This window comes from Salmo salar, chromosome ssa23 (genome assembly GCF_905237065.1).
Source record: "Salmo salar chromosome ssa23, Ssal_v3.1, whole genome shotgun sequence".
In the NCBI taxonomy this organism is placed as follows: domain Eukaryota; kingdom Metazoa; phylum Chordata; class Actinopteri; order Salmoniformes; family Salmonidae; genus Salmo; species Salmo salar.
Genome location: NC_059464.1, coordinates 36,155,621 through 36,172,049, shown reverse-complemented (window position 1 = coordinate 36,172,049; position 16,429 = coordinate 36,155,621).

Sequence of the window (16,429 nt, the reverse complement as noted above, 5' to 3'; positions counted from 1 at the left end):
AAGCACATTTTTCAATATTCTGAGTACATAGCTCAACCATCAAAGCAAGCTATACAGATACCCGCCAACTTCTGGGGTCAACTAAACTCAGAATTAGTATTATAAGTATTCTCTTACCTTTGCTGATCTTTGTCAGAATGCACTCCCAGGACTCCTACTTCCACAAGAAATGTTATTTTTGTTCGAAATACTCCATATTTATGTCCAAATACCTCCGTTTTGTTCATGCGTTCAGATCACTATCCAAAGGCATAATGCGCGAGCGTAAATCCAGACACGTAAAGTCAAATAGTTCCATTACCGTTCGTAGAAACATGTCAAACGTTGTTTACAATCAATCCTTAGGGTCTTTTTAACATAAAACGTCGATAATATTCCAACCGGACAATAGCGTATTCATTACAGAGGAAAAAGAAGGAGCGGTGCGCCAAACGTGCCCGCGCACAATAGCGTATTCATTACAGAGGAAAAAGAAGGAGCGGCGAGCCAAACGTGCCCGCGCAGTAAACAACTCACTGGTCCCAGGCAGTCCACTCATTGACCGAGCTCCTATTTTCTGCCCAGTAACAGGAGAAGGATGAAACATGTTTCTAAAGGCTGTTGACAGCCAATGGAAGCTTTAGGAAGTGCAACGTGACCCCACAGACACTGTAGTTTCGATAGGGATTCAAAAGAAGAACTACAATTCTCAGATTTCCCACTTCCTGGTTGGATTTTTCTCAGGTTTTTGCCTGCCATATGAGTTCTGTTATACTCACAGACATCATTCAAACAGTTTTAGAAACTTCAGAGTGTTTTCTATCCAAATCTACTAATAATATGCAAATATTTGACTCTGGGCCCGAGTATTAGGCAGTTTACTCTGGGCACGCTTTTCATCCGAAAATGAAAATACTGCCTTCTATACCTTAAAAGGTTAACGAACCTTACAAAGATGCGGTATAAAATATTATAGACACCAACACCCTTGTAATTCTGTGTACAAACTTTATATCCCTTTGCCTATGGATGCTTGAATGTCCTACATGTCAAAGACTCTGTGTTCTTGTGATTGTGTCTTTTATGATATGAAAGTAGGATGGGGGGAGAGGAAACACGGTTAGGGTAACAAGCACACTGATTTCCAACAGGCTTCTGTAGTTACACAACTTTATTTATGTCACTGTACACAATGGACAGAGATGTTTCAAGGTCAAACATTGGTTTATACAATCAGACCAATACATTTTTATTATACACTTTGTTTCTGTAAAGCTCACATGTGGTCACAGGTGATCTGTATTCAGCTCAGACAGTCATTGAAAGACGACAACAATCTTGGTGTACATATCATGCCTATCTCCTGATCGTCCGTAACAAACTAGCATCAGTAACACTGCCAGAGTCCTGGAAGCGACAACTCCTCCGCCTGAGCGCAACACCACGGATGCGTCTCCCCTCGAGATAACCAAGTCGGCAGGTTCAACAATCGCCAGTTCTGGTTGCTTCTCAGGGATCACCATCTCCTTGGGTGGCTGGAACCACTCACCCGAGTGTTGCCGATAGAACCGTCCCCGGGGGAGAGTGTCATGCATTTGTTCAAGCGAATGTAGAGGTCAATGATCATGGAACCCTTGACATGTATGTTGCGTATACCCCCGTCGACATCAGGTTCGATCTTGGTTATAACCGATTCTGTTCATAGTCAGGTCTTCCGTGTCTTCTTTCTCTTAGGCCAGTATAAAATTAGGAGCCAGGACCAGTACACCGTGGGAGCTGACGCCAGGGTCATCTTTCTCCGTATAAACGACTACGGCGCCATTAGCCTCTGTGTCATAGTGTAAACCCAGGCCCTCTCCGATGTCTTCGTCAAATTTTGCCAATACTCCCCTGGAAATGAGCACTCTGCCCTTTGATGTTACATGTTCATACTCCCTGAAGTGAACACTGGTGCCATCTCTGGATATGACCACATCCGTGCTGGATGATTCCATCTGGTCATCTGGGGTACACTGGTAGTGTTGTGTTTTGTGCAGGTTTGCATGGATTACATTTGTGAGACTACCTTCGATTTTCATATTCTCGTTCAACTCTGACACCACCGAACCCTCCTTGTTGTTCATGTTGCCGAGCAGCACGGCCATGGACACTGAGCCTTCATAGACAGTACGCTTGGCTGGATCACATTCATGACTTGTGGTTGTGTGAGTCATGGCTCTAGTCAACTGTGTGTTGATAATCTGTACTGCTATGGGATCCTAAGGATCTAAGAGAGTGTTAGGTTTCCAGTGAGCTCTCTTGGTCACATTTATACAAAGGTAATAGCCAACCAAGCGCCTCTGTAATAGAGACACAAAAACACAAAAACCGGAGAATACAGTTGATGTGACCTGATTTTGAATATGTAATGCAAATGAAAATTATAATGGAAATGCAAATAAATTGTTGAATGATTATGAACATGGTCTTTTGCCTGCTAACGCCTGCAATGCAGTGAAGAAAACGATATGACAACAATAACGTCTAATGTAACTGGCCCCTCTAACAGTACATCTGGCTCCAGCTTGGCCCCCCCAGTTGAAATGGTCTAGAACCGCCACTGTGTGCAATGTCACATGCATCCCTATAAATTAATTAGGGTGGGACAATTTCTATTGTAGATACTCGAATTGAAATAAAAACAAAGTTGATTCTGGAAATATTCTAATGGTGATTATTAGGTTGCATAAACATGACTAGTGCTTTCCCCCCACAATTTTGGCCTTCAAATTTGAATAATTAAGGAGGAAAGATTGCTGCTGTTGGTCAATGTTCAGAGTGTGGGACACAGGCGGACTGGCTCTGACTGGTGAGAGAAACAGGCTTGCTTGCAGCCTAGTGCCCTAAGGTTCATAGAAACAGCCCTTCTCTAATGCTGGAGCCTACTTGAAACTAAATATGTTAAGGTTTATAATACTACCAAAGTTGTCTTTGAACTCTCTAAAATGAGCCCATTATTCCCATTACCAATTATCACTAGTTTTGAGAAATAGTGCTCACCCATGAGATGCGTATTTCATAATATAAACTTTCTCAATTTCTTTCTCAAATAATTTTTAAAATATCATTCTTATTTGTGCTCATGAATTGACCATGCACTATTTTATTTGCTCCAAGTTAGCTTACAGATGGGGGGGGGGGTTTAAGAGAGAGGAGAGAGAAAGAGAAGAGATGTGCGTTATTCAGCTTTTTTCAAACCACGGCCTCTAGGGACCGAGCCAAACCAAAAGCATAATTGGCTATGGGGGGATCCAATCCTAAAATTTGAAATTCAGTAGCACTGTGTTATGTAAACACCCAGAAAGCCAGTATGCCGCTTTACGGTGGGAAAATTACTTCCTAACAATCAACTTCATCATGGTATATTATTGAGGGGGTCATGTCTCTAATATTGGGGGGGTCATGACCCCTCTTCCCCCGCAAGTTAGCTATTGCCTCTCCTCCACAACCAGATGATCAACTGACTGTCCCCTGGGTTGGTTGTCCTGTTGAGTGTTTTCTGAGTGTGTTGAGTGTTTTCTGTTAAAGTTTTCTCCCACCCTGGCTGGCAGCCGCCAAGTGTGATGCTTGCTCAACAGCTGGATTCAGTAAGGCACAAGGATCGGAACAAGGGATGGAAAGGCAACAGCCGTAGGTAAGAGGCATGAAGCAGGTGAAACCTAGGCTAGCTCACTAATCACAAAGGACAGGTGTGAGTTTGGCAAGACAACAGGAGGCTCCTGTTGAGCTTTGGCCTATATTCTTCATGAACTGCAAACAACCCTGCTGTCAATTAAATAGCCTTTGTGTTCTTGAGCAGTGAAAGTCCTGTGTGGCTCAATCAGTAGATCTAGACAAACGCATGGTACTGGAAATGCCATGGTGGGTTCCATACTTCGAGTACTGCTGGGACCACCGATATGTAAAATGTATGCACACATGACTAACTTGCTTTGGATAAAAGCATCTGCTGAATGTTATACATTATTATTATTGTACTATGAAGAAGAGTTTTATTAACAATGAGCTGAATACCCTTCAGAAATCTAGGAAAGATTGACTTTTTTTGCCACGTTGGTAACAAATACAGTCGTATGAAAAAGTTTGGGCACCCCTGACAATTTCCATGATTTCCATTTATAAATAATTGGGTGTTTGGATCAGCAATTTCATTTTGATCTATCTAATAACTGATGGACACAGTAATATTTCAGTAGTGAAATTAGGTTTATTGGATTAACAGAGAATGTGCAATATGCATCAAAACAAAATTAGACAGGTGCATAAATTTGGGCACCCCAATAGAAAAATCACATCAATATTTAGTAGAGCCTCCTTTTGCTAAAATAACAGCCTCTAGACACTTCCTATAGCCTCTAATGAGTGTCTGGATTCTGGATGAAGGTATTTTGGACCATTCCTCCTTACAAAACATCTCCAGTTCAGTTAGGTTTGATGGTTGCCGAGCATGGACAGCCCGCTTCAAATCATCCCACAGATTCTCAATGATATTCAGGTCTGGGGACTGGGATGGCCATTCCAGAACATTGTACTTTGTTCCTCTGCATAAATGCCCGGGTATATTTTGAGCAGTGTTTTGGGTTGTTGTCTTGTTGAAATATCCAGCCCCGGCGTAACTTCAACTTTGTGACTGATTCTTCAACATTATTCCCAAGAATCTACTGATATTGAGTGGAATCCATGCGACCCTCAACTTTAACAAGATTCCCAGTACCGGCACTGGCCACACAGCCCCACAGCATTATGGAACCACCACCAAATTTTACTGTGGGTAGCAAGTGTTTTTCTTGGAACGCTGTGTTCTTTTGCTGCCATGCATAACGTCCCTTGTTATGACCAAATGACTCAATCTTTGTTTCATCAGTCCACAGCACCTTATTCCAAAATGAAGCTGGCTTGTCCAAATGTGCGTTTGCATACCTCAAGCAACTCTGTTTGTGGCGTGTGTGCAGAAAAGGCTTCTTCCGCATCACTCTCCCATACAGCTTCTCCTTGTGCAAAGTGCGCTGAATTGTTGAACGATGCACAGTGACACCATCTGCAGCAAGATGATGTTGTAGGTCTTTGGAGGTGGTCTGTGGGCTGTTTTTGACCGTTCTCACCATCCTTCGCCTTTGCCTCTCCGATATTTTACTTGGCCTGCCACTTCTGGCCTTAACAAGAACTGTGCCTGTGGTCTTCCATTTCCTCACTATGTTCCTCACAGTGGACACTGACAGCTTACATCTCTGCGATAGCTTTTTGTAGCCTTCCTCTAAACCATAATGTTGAACAATCTTTGTTTTCAGGTCATTTGAGAGTTGTTTTGAGGCCCCCATGTTGCCACTCTTCAGAGGAGAGTCAAAGAGAACAACAACTTGCAATTGGCCACCTTAAATACCTTTTCTCGTGATTGGATGCACTTGTCTATGAAGTTCAAGGCTTAATGAGCTCACCAAACCAATTGTGTGTACCAATTCATCAGTGCTAAGTAGTTACAGGTATTCAAATCAACAGAATGACAAGGGTGCCCAAATTTTTGCATAGCCTATTTTTCACATCTGATTTAATTTCATACAACTTAATATTGCTACACTAAAAATCTTTGTCTGGACAATACCCCAGTACTTAGCTTTTATTAGAAAATGAATGGCATGCCACTGTGATCATTTTCTGTGACGACAGAGTAAATTATTATGCAGCCTCAGAGGGGTGCCCAAACTTTTTCATACGACTATAAATGTTTGTTACAATAGGTGCGATTGTGGGTGTTAAAAGTCCTACTCCAGTCTCCTTTTCACTTAATTTATCACCTGATTGACTTAACAAAAGGCACATCTCCATAGGTGGTCCAGGTATCCGCATGACATGGCACAATTGGCCTTTTCCTCTTTTGTTCTCTATGTCTCCTCTGTTGTTCCCTTAAGCAAGGGGGGAGGCAGGTGACATCAGAGGGCACCATCGGACCAACTCCTTAAATGGCCTACTCCTTAAAGTTTGCAGTTGTGTCTAAAAAAACCTATTTTGCTCAAAACCCTTAAGCGTGTCTACATTACTATATTTATACGTGGGATGTTGTTTTTCAATAGGAAAAGTTCCAACATAGCTGGAGTTCGTGATATGATTCTGTTGTTGAAGACAGCTCCGGATACGATGAAATGCAGTTATATATTTAAGCCATAATGCACGAGGGGGTGTGGTATATTGCCAATATACCACGGTAAAGGGCTGTTCTTATGCACGACACATCGCGTAGTGCCTGGACACAGCCCTCAACCGTGGTATATTGGGCATTTACCACACACCCCCAAGGTGCCTTATTGCTATTATAAACTGGTTACCAATGTAATTAGAGAAGTAAAAATAAAATGTTTTGTCATACCTGTGGTATACGGTCTGATATACCACGGCTGTCAGCCAATCAGCATCGAGGGCTCGAATCACTCAGTTTATAATTAGAATTATCATTAAAATCACACAGACATATATCACCACATTCACAATAGCATACTGGAGAGATGGGGATATAGTTATGTAATGTGATGATCCCCATATCTTCCCTTGGGATTAAATTAACACTCAATCTCATACAGTGCTACAGCAAGTACTGAATATACCCTCCTCACCATTCTCCCTTCACTTCCATCGAACCCCTCAACTTTCATCTATAGATAGCATTCACACGTCTTCACTGCTCTCCATTGTCATGTAACCAGTCACATTCACACCTAACCATTCACTATTGTTTCACCACTCAGCTTCCTCATTTCATCTCTCCTATCATTCACACCTCAACCATCATCCTTCTCACTCGACACAGAAAATAGGTTGACTGACCCTCTAGACTAGAGTCTAGACAATTTGCAAACGCATCCTCCCTCCCTTGAATATTCAGATCTGGGCCCGTATCCACATTGCATCTTAGAGTAGGAGTGCTGATCTATTCGGTGGCGCTTTGTGGATATGGGCCCTGATATGACCAGAGATGTGAACGCTATGTTGTGGGGCCCTGATTTCAACTGTCATATCATGTTGGAACAGTGATGACTCCCAAGGAAAGTGAAAACAGTTCCTATTTTGTGGTTGTTTTGACCACTGCTGAACTAACAGGCAGCTGGGGTATCCATCCTCCTCTATTCCACACTGTGTGGGTTGTCATATATGGATGGCCTATATGTCCTATATGTACATATCTACCTCAACTAGCTTGTACACCTGCACATCGACTTGGTACTAGTATCGCATGTATATAGCCAAGTTATCGTTACTCATCGTGTATTTAATACACTCTACTCTTCCCTTTCATAATCAAGTCGCTATCTTCTATGGCAACCCCCATTGTAATAACTGCACTATATCGAGTTACCTTACTTTGAAGCGATCAAGTGTGGTTACTCCTCAACCACCCTCAATTGAGTCACCTTATTCTGAAGCGATTGGCTGTGGTTAAAGTAATAAAAAGTACATGCTCAAATCTTTTCAAAGCAATAGGCTGAGGTCATCATGCCAAACAAAAATAAAACCTGAACTAATAAACGCAATTAGCAGTGGCTCAGATGTGCTACAGACACTTGTACAGAAAATATGCAACGATCTGACAAGTATACTGTAAGTGACAAGGCATCTGTTAATCTCGGTCAAATTTCACTTTTGGTTCAGTCTCCAAGCAACGTTCAGCATCAAGAAGGTGTGGTAAAACTCAGGAAGAAGTGTAGCGCTCTTCAACTGGAAACTGTACTCAGGTTCAGCTCACCTACACACTCGTGTCCTCTTCTTCAGCCTTAGCAGGTGTAGACAGATGGTGTAGTATAGGGTTCCCCAACTGGTGTTGTAGAAATATTGGTCCAATAATATTTCTCAGATACCGGAGCTTGTGAGTTCAGTATAGACTTTATTACAAAGTAACAAGCCAAGCTGGTCCATGGAGCAACTGCCTTCCCCAGTCTCAGCACACTCCTTCTATACAGTTTCATCCTTACATCACATACATAGTCACTCCTCTTTATGTACAGTTGACGTCGGAAGTTTTTGTAAGTCGGTTACGACATCTACTCTGGGCATGACACGTAATTTTTCCAACAATTGTTTACAGATACAGTTTAATAATCTGATCACAATTCCAGTAGGTCAGAAGTTTACATACACTAAGTTGACTGTGCCTTTAAACAGCTTGGGAAAATCCAGAAAAGGTCATGGCTTTAGAAGCTTCTGATAGGCTAATTGACATCATTTGAGTCAATTGGAGGTGTACCTGTGGATGTACTACCTTCAAACTCAGTGCCTCGTTGCTTGACATCATGGGACAATCAAAAGAAATCAGCCAAGACCTCAGAAAAAAAATTGTAGACCTCCACAAGTCTGGTTCATCCTTGGGAGCAATTTCCAAATGCCTAAAGATACCACATTCATCTGTACAAAACAATAGTACACAAGTATAAACACCATGGGACCACACCGCCGTCATACCACTCAGGAAGGAGACGCGTTCTGTCTCCTAGAGATGAACGTACTTTGGTGAGAAAAGGGCAAATCAATCCCAGAACAAAAGCAAAGGACCTTGTGAAGATGCTGGAGGAAACAGGTACAAAAGTATCTATATCCACAGTAAAACGAGTCCTATATCGACATAACCTGAAAGGCCGCTCAGCAAGGAAGAAGCCACTGCTCCAAAACCGCCATAAAAAAAGCCAGACTATGGTTTGCAACTGCACATGGGGACAAAGATCGTACTTTTTGGAAAAATGTCCTCTGGTCTGATGAAACAAAAATAGAACTGTTTGGCCATAATGACCATCATTATGTTTGGAGGAAAAAGGGGGAGGATTGCAAGCCGAAGAACACCATCCCAACCGTGAAGCACAGGGGTGGCAGCATCCTGTTGTGGGGTGTGCTTTGCTGCAGGAGGGACTGGTGCACTTCACAAAATAGATGGCATCATGAGGTAGGAAAATTATGTGGACACATTGAAGCAACATCTCAAGACATCAGTCAGGAAGTTTAAGCTTGGTCGCAAATGGGTCTTCCAAATGGACAATGACCCCAAGCATACTTCCAAAGTTGTGGCAAAATGGCTTAAGGACAACAAAGTCAAGGTATTGGAGTGGCCATCACAAATCCCATAGAAAATGTGTGAGCAGAACTGAAAAAGCGTGTGCAAGCAAGGAGGCCTACAAGCCTGACTCAGTTACACCATCTCTGTCAGGAGGAATGGGCCAAAATTCACCCAACTTATTGTGGGAAGCTTGTGGAAGGCTACCCGAAACATTTGACCCAAGTTTAAATTGTTTAAGGCAATGCTACCAAATACTATTTGAGTGTATGTACACTTCTGACCCACTGGGAATGTGATGAAAGAAATAAAAGCTGAAATAAATAATTCCTAATGTGGGTGTGTCTACTTGTGCCCATAGTGTTGGTCAATGGCTCCCAAGCACAAGTGAATGGGCTCTTGGGTTTAAGCAATGACTTTTCACCTAGTAACACTTCTTCTAGTCCAGTAGCCTTCGCAAGATCAGACATGGCCCAAGACACTCAAGTCTATGTTGTTCCAGCTTGGGATATTCTCATAGTCTACTTACATTATGCTTACACATGTCTAATGATTAACCCCATATTGATTAGGTTCACTACTTCTAAGAAACCAGGATAGATACTGGAAAATACATATCATGGAAATTCTCCAACATTATCAGTCTACTCAGTGACACCCAGAGAACATTAGCATCGTAGCTCTTATTGCCGGGACTCTGAAACAACTGAATTGAGCAACATTTATTGTCAACCTATGTGTATTGAACACTATTCCCGAGGAAAAACAATACTGCGTCGATGTTTGAGTCTGATAACTCTGAGGAAGACGTTGGGAAAAAATATATTGGGTATTGAGTACCGCATTTCATTGATCCCCAACCCTTAGGTAAAGCTGGACAGTGCAATATGAATGTCAATACACACAATAGGTTGATTGGGGAGATGATTTCACACAGTCATAGTCCCGCGATAAGAGCTACACGCTAAAATTTGCGTAAACTCTTCACAGTTGTGTTCTGTGGGTGTCACCGAGTAGACTGATACCCCATTTCATTGCTTCACATTCCAACCTTATTTAACATTATCTAGTCTAAATATGGCATGATTCCACCAATTATAACCTTCTGCATCACTTTCAAAGAAGTACCTTTATTTTGAAGTCAAACAGCAAATTCCACTATTGTGCCTAATCCTTATTATGGCTAGCTTCACAACACATAACCCGGTCCGGTCGAGCCTCACTAGCCAGATGAAGCTAGCTGGCTGCTTATAACGTTAGCTTTGGGCAACAGGATTAAGTAGCTGGCTAGCTATTTATTTTTATGAACTGAAGTTCAATTTCAATAGGCGAACAGCAAGTGGCTACCTAGCTAATACTTACTCACAAGGAATCCTAAATCATTGCTAAGAATAATAAAAATGACTGCAGTTTCTACTGGTAATTGTTTTCAGGCTGGTTGTATTGGTGCTAGCTAGGTACCAAGCTAAAGCTGGCTACCCCCAGAAGTTGCGGTCAAACAAATAATGCTTTATTACCAACGCGGTATTGTAAACACATCGTTCGTGGCCGGTGTTTGCAGACTTTTTTGTACAGGTTTGACAGTGCTACTGATAGTAGTGGTGGCGCTCTGCTTGCACGTGCAAATTCAGAACAGACAACATTCTATAATAGAACTGTGTTATTTGACGTGCCAAATTAAAAGCTTATTTAACGCGTCAAATAGTGTTATTGTCAAAGTGTTATTTGACGTGTATCTTTTTTGACACGCAAAGACCCAAAACGGCGTTCCATAGTATTCCGTGAAGCTAATAGCAGTAACGCTATTACTGTGTAACTCTAGTAACTCAGGGCAACATCTGAAAAATAGCACACTTGGTAGTGTGCACCGGTGCTCGACCAGTCGCGAAAGCATACATCACCCACGACAGAGAACTGTTGATTGTCAAGGGCAATGAATTCCATTATCTTGGCGTTAATGGGTTTCGCCCTTTGAGGTATCTCGATGAAATGTTCTTACTCTTTCATATGACTGCTCGACTTGTTGACTGCTCGATCCACAGAGCAGACATTTTGGGTGAGGTTAGGAATGCTGTGTTGCACGTGTAGCGCAACATTTTATGCGGCGTCATCACCTCATGTACCTACGTTATATAGGTATGCACGTCAGCTTTGACATCAGTTTTGCACATCACCATTAAATTAGAAATCGGACCGATACCGATGTTGGCATTTTTAGCTAATATCGTCCGATTCCGATATGTTCACCGATATATTTTGCATCCATAATTCAGATGCAAACCTCATAATTGAGAAGTGTAGACAGAGATAGTTGTGGTTCTACAGTCTTTCATGATGTCACAACATAAAAATGAATTTGACTGAGGCAGGGTTCCCACACCTTCTTAAACATCAAATTCAAGGACTTTCCAGGCCCAATTCCCCCAAAACCCAACATGGCATAGTTTGAGACACAGATCAAGGTTAATTAATTACTGTTACAACACTGAGAATTTTTATAATGAAAACTAGCAGGCTTTACAGAAGCTCACAGACAACAATTAAAGAGAGAAGCTTGAATGTGTGAACACTTCTCAATTGTGCTGTGTTACAGTGATGGCAGACTACGTGGTCTCTTGCCTTCTCTAACACAGCACAGCAAAACAATATATTGTGTAAGTTGAGCGACAGACTTATTTACGAGTTGAAGAGTTAAGTAACTTTGTTTATTTCATTAGCACCTTCTTAAAACCACAAAACATGTCGCAGAGGAAAAACATTACCTTTTTTTTCATGAACATGACCAAATGGATAAATAAACAAAAACACATGACCAGAAATAAAATGTTTTGCAACAATAAAAGATTAGATGAAAATAAATTGGATCAAAATGAATAAAACATTTCCCCAACCATTGTGTTCTGGGGTTGTTGGCCTTTTTGGTTCATTAGCTTTTCAACAAAAAAAAGAATGTATCACTTACTCATTGAGTAGTATTTTGCCCTTTCTCAAACAGTTAAAACAGTGCCCAACCCTTGCTTTTTGCTGCTATGCCCCTTAATTTTCTTTTCAGGTCATTCACTTTTTCGTTGAGTAGTGTTTCTATTTCAGCTATTTGTGCTCTTATCTTTCCCACCCTTTCTCAGGCTATTGGACTTGGCAATAAGAGTGAGGTTGCCTGTGCTCTCCACTTTCGAGTGCAAATTTGTCTGCTGAGGTCGAGAGCATTTATGTCAGTCTTCTTTTCTTCCCTTTAAGTTCATCTATAAGGTCTTTTCTCCTTCAGTTTTTTTGCTCATCCATTCTTCTGTCTCTGTTCTTATTGATGTGACACGTACCTCTGCCTTGCAGATGCCACTGATATCAGCAGCGGTCTGTCAATGCACACATTATGTATGCCACCCACAGCTCTTATGTGGTCAACTATACATTTACATTTAAGTCATTTAGCAGACGCTCTTATCCAGAGCGACTTACAAATATACATCTCTGTGCTACATATGAATCTTCCTTCAAGTTCTCCACTTCAATCTGCCGATTGATGGAGAATTCGTGCTCTACTGAGGCTTGCCCATGTGACAGTAAGAGGAGTTAGAGGCAAAGTCTACATAGATTTCTGAGCTCTTTGTCCTTTGACATATACTCATCTAAAAATGTGTCCACGCTGTCTTGGACAGGTTCAAAGTTTACAAACTGAGTGTTGGGCCTGGACAATGTCATCAATAAAATGTGAGTATGGTCGAATGATGTCATCACAATCTTCTTCCTGCACCCGATGACTACTTACAAGGTAGGTGAAGGCCTTCTTCAATTTTGCTGTACACAGCATCTTTCCATTTGTTCCTGTCATTTCCCTTGGATCCAAGAAAGATGCGAGACCAGAGAGTACTTCAATGGAGATTTCTCAATGAGTTTGTTAACAGTTGTGAGCATACACTTCTTGCAAACGATTTTGAAGTCCATCAATGTTTCTGTCCAATTTTCTTCCCTGCGTTCAAGTCTCACAATTCTTCGAGTAACAAAGCCCAAGTCAACCTGTGAGGAGTCGATGTGATTGAATGACTGGCTCACCTCAACATCAAGAAGTTTTTGAGGGGTCTTCGCTTCTTTCATGAGGTCTAGCTTTATGAATCTGCTCATCAAGCTCTTAAGCAGCTTGAACAAGTCTGTAGAGAGAAATGGCACCATGGGCTTATCGGTCTAGTAGCGTGTGAGGAATGGTGTCACTTCTTTGCTCACTGAAAAGATGAAATTCAGTTTTGCTGTCATGAGAGGGTCCTTAACGGCCTCCTGAATCACCTCAAAGGACTTTGTGCCTGGATTTGGACATCTCTACAGCCTTCACATATGTTGCCTTATGGGGTAAAAACTCTAAAGCTCTTTCAAGCATGGGCGCATTTTCAACACACCGTGTCTTGCAAAACTTAAGTGGCATGGGGGATCTGACATTCACATTTACGTCATTTAGCAGACGCTCTTATCCAGAGCGACTTACGAATTGGTGCATTCACCTTATGATATCCAGTGGAACAACCACTTTACAATAGTATATCTATAACTTTTTTTTTTGGGGGGGGGGGGGGGGTTAGAAGGATTACTATATCCTATCCCAGGTATTCCTTAAAGAGGTGGGGTTTCAGGTGTCTACAGAAGGTGGTGATTGACTCCGCTGTCCTGGCGTCGTGAGGGAGCTTGTGCCACCATTGGGGTGCCAGAGTAGCTAACAGTTTTGACTGGGCTGAGCGGGAACTGTGCTTCCGCAGAGGTAGGGGGGCCAGCAGGCCAGAGGTGGATGAACACAGTGCCCTTGTTTGGGTGTAGGGCCTGATCAGAGCCTGAAGGTACGGAGGTGCCGTTCCCCTCACAGCTCCGTAGGCAAGCACCATGGTCTTGTAGCAGATGCGAGCTTCAACAGGAAGCCAGTGGAGTGTGCGGAGGAGCGGGGTGACGTGAGAGAACTTGGGAAGGTTGAACAACAGACAGGGTGCGGCGTTCTGGATGAGTTGTAGGGGTTTAATGGCACAGGCAGGGAGCCCCGCCAACAGGGATTTGCAGTAATCCAGACGGGAGATGACAAGTGCCTGGATTAGGACCTGCGCCGCTTCCTGTGTAAGGCAGGGTCATACTCTGCGGATGTTGTATAGCATGAACCCACAGGATCGGGTCACCGCCTTGATGTTAGCGGAGAACGACAGGGTGTTGTCCAGGGTCACGCCGAGGCTCTTAGCACTCTGAGAGGAGGACACAATGGAGTTGTCCACCGTGATGGCGAGATCATGGAAAGGGCAGTCCTTCCCCGGGAGGAAGAGCAGCTCCGTCTTGCCGAGGTTCAGCTTGAGGTGGTGATCCGTCATCCACACTGATATGTCTGCCAGACATGCAGAGATGCGATTCGCCACCTGGTTATCAGAAGGGGGAAAGGAGAAGATTAATTGTGTGTCGTCTGCGTAGCAATGATAGGAGCGACCATGTGAGGATATGACAGAGCCAAGTGACTTGGTGTATAGCGAGAATAGGAGAGGGCCTAGAACTGAGCCCTGGGGGACACCAGTGGTGAGAGCACGTGGTGCGGAGACGGATTCTCGCCACGCCACCTGGTAGGAGCGACCTGTCAGGTAGGACGCAATCCAAGAGTGAGCCACGCCGGAGATACCCAACTCGGAGAGGGTGGAGAGGAGGATCTGATCGTTCACAGTAACAAAGGCAGCAGATAGGTCTAGAAGGATGAGAGCAGAGGAGAGAGAGTTAGCTTTAGCAGTGCGGAGAGCCTCCGTGACAAAGAGAAGAGCAGTCTCAGTTGAATGACCAGCCTTGAAACCTGACTGATTTGGATCGAGAAGGTCATTCTGAGAGAGATAGCAGGAGAGCTGGCCAAGGACGGCACGTTCAAGAGTTTTGGAGAGAAAAGAAAGAAGGGATACTGGTCTGTAGTTGTTGACATCAGAGGGATCAAGTGTAGGTTTTTTGAGAAGGGGTGCAACTCTCGCTCTCTTGAAGACGGAAGGGTCGTAGCCAAGAGGCAAGATTTCATCTGGAGAGAGAGGGGAGAAAGAGGTTAAAGCATAGGGTAGGGCAATGTGAGCAGGACCAGCGGTGTCGTTTGACTTAACAAACGAGGATCATCCGCAGAGAGGGAGGGGGGGGAGGAGGATTCAGGAGGGAGGAGAAGGTGGCAAAGAGCTTCCTAGGGTTAGAGGCAGATGCTTGGAAGTTAGAGTGGTAGAAAGTGGCTTTAGCAGCAGAAACAGAGGAGGAAAATGTAGAGAGGAGGGAGTGAAAAGATGCCAGGTCCGCAGGGAGGCTAGTTTTACTCCATTTCCGCTCGGCTGCCCGGAGCCCTGTTCTGTGAGCTCGCAATGAGTCGTCAAGCCACGGAGCAGGAGGGGAGGACCGAGCCGGTCGGGAGGATAGGGGACATAGAGAGTCAAAGGATGCAGAAAGGGAGGAGAGGAGGGTTGAGGAGGCAGAATCAGGAGATTGGTTGGAGAAGGATTGAGCAGAGGGAAGAGATGATAGGATGGAAGAGGAGAGAGTAGCAGGAGAGAGAGCGAAGGTTGCGACGGCGCAATACCATCTGAGTAGGGGCAGAGTGAGTAGTGTTGGAGGAGAGCGAGAGGGAAAAGGATACAAGGTAGTGATCGGAGACTTGGAGGGGAGTTGCAGTGAGATCAGTAGAAGAACAGCATCTAGTGAAGATGAGGTCAAGCGTATTGCCTGCCTTGTGAGTAGGGGGGGACGGTGAGAGGGTGAGGTCAAAAGAGGAGAGGAGTGGAAAGAAGGAGGCAGAGAGAAATGAGTCAAAGGTAGACGTAGGGAGGTTAAAGTCACCCAGAATTGTGAGGGGTGAGCCATCCTCAGGAAAGGAACTTATCAAGGTGTCAAGCTCATTGATGAACTCTCCAAGGGGACCTGGAGGGCGATAAATGGTAAGGATGTTAAGCTTGAATGGGCTAGTGATTGTGACAGCATGGAATTCAAAGGAGGAGATAGACAGATGGGTCAGGGGAGAAAGAGAGAATGTCCACTTGGGAGAGATGAGGATTCCAGAGCCACCACCCCGCTGACCAGATGCTCTCGGGGTGTGCGAGAACACGTGGTCAGACGAGGAGAGAGCAGTAGGAGTAGCAGTGTTTTCTGTGGTAATCCATGTTTCCGTCAGCGCCAAGAAGTTGAGGGACTGGAGGGTAGCATAGGCTGAGATGAACTCTGCCTTGTTGGCCACAGACCGGCAATTCCAGAGGCTGCCGGAGACCTGGAACTCCACGTGGGTCGTGCGCGCTGGGACCACCAGGTTAGAGTGGCAGCGGCCACGCGATGTGAAGCATTTGTATGGCCTGTGCAGAGAGGAGAGAACAGGGATAGACCAACATAGTTGATAGGCTACAGGAGAGGCTACGCTAATGC